Below are 788 nucleotides of genomic sequence, written 5' to 3'. Positions count from 1 at the left end.
AGGATGTAGAACATTTCTGGTGACATTTTTTGTTGTGTAATTTTTTGCTGCAATCACAATAAAAAAAAAAAAACGACAATGATCTAACCTTAAGCTGCACTTTGATAAACGCACTGACTCCGACATAAAACTTCCCATTGATGAGGTCTACAAAGTCTGTAAAGCACAAACACAGCTCCTGTTAGTCTGGCTGCATGGCAGCGGTTTGGCGTTAAAACACGATCCTCTAGCGACAAGAAGCTCGATGAGTCATACCGACATTCTGCTGAGAGATGGAGTGAGACCATCCGTTGTAGCCAAACATCTCGTTAGCCAGGCTGATGACACGATGCCCTTCAACATAACACACCTGCTGAAACAAGAGAGACAGTGGTGCTAGCTGAGTTACAGTAAAGTGATCTTATGCAGCTTTTGGTTTTACTCCATATCACAACAAAGTTTTTATTCCCACCTGATTTTGCTTGTGACTTGGATTCATATAAATTCACATCAACCCATCCGTTGTCTAGACACTTTAATTTCTACAGTTGAACTAAACTAACTGCTTCACAGCTTGAGAGAAACACAATCACAGAGACTGGTGGAGAGAAAAACAAAGACTTGCCCTCTGTCCTCCTCCAGCTACTCTGGTACTGATGTACTCTGGTCCCAGCCTCTGACGCAGAGCGTTGTGCACCGCCTGGTACTCCTCAGCTGTGTAGGTACACTGTCATCACAGTGGAATTAGTTAGGAACCAAAAACACAACACACACACACACACACACACACACACACACACACACACACA

General features: G+C 43.4%; 1 long non-coding RNA gene across 1 annotated transcript; it reads right to left on the bottom strand.

Moving 5' to 3' along the window:
* Positions 1-48: 48 nt before the first annotated feature.
* LOC111648640 (uncharacterized) lies at positions 49-715 on the bottom strand. Its single transcript, XR_015436363.1, has 3 exons — positions 605-715; positions 256-349; positions 49-156 (listed from the first exon to the last, which is right to left on the bottom strand). It is a non-coding gene; the product is annotated as an uncharacterized LOC111648640 (long non-coding RNA).
* Positions 716-788: the final 73 nt, after the last annotated feature.

Source organism: Seriola lalandi, unplaced genomic scaffold, assembly GCF_002814215.2.
Source record: "Seriola lalandi dorsalis isolate HSWRI2012SDOR001 ecotype SW California unplaced genomic scaffold, Sedor1 jcf7180002044589, whole genome shotgun sequence".
NCBI lineage: Eukaryota > Metazoa > Chordata > Actinopteri > Carangiformes > Carangidae > Seriola > Seriola lalandi.
Note: the sequence above shows the minus strand (reverse complement) of the source record. Positions and strands in the feature narration are given on the sequence as shown.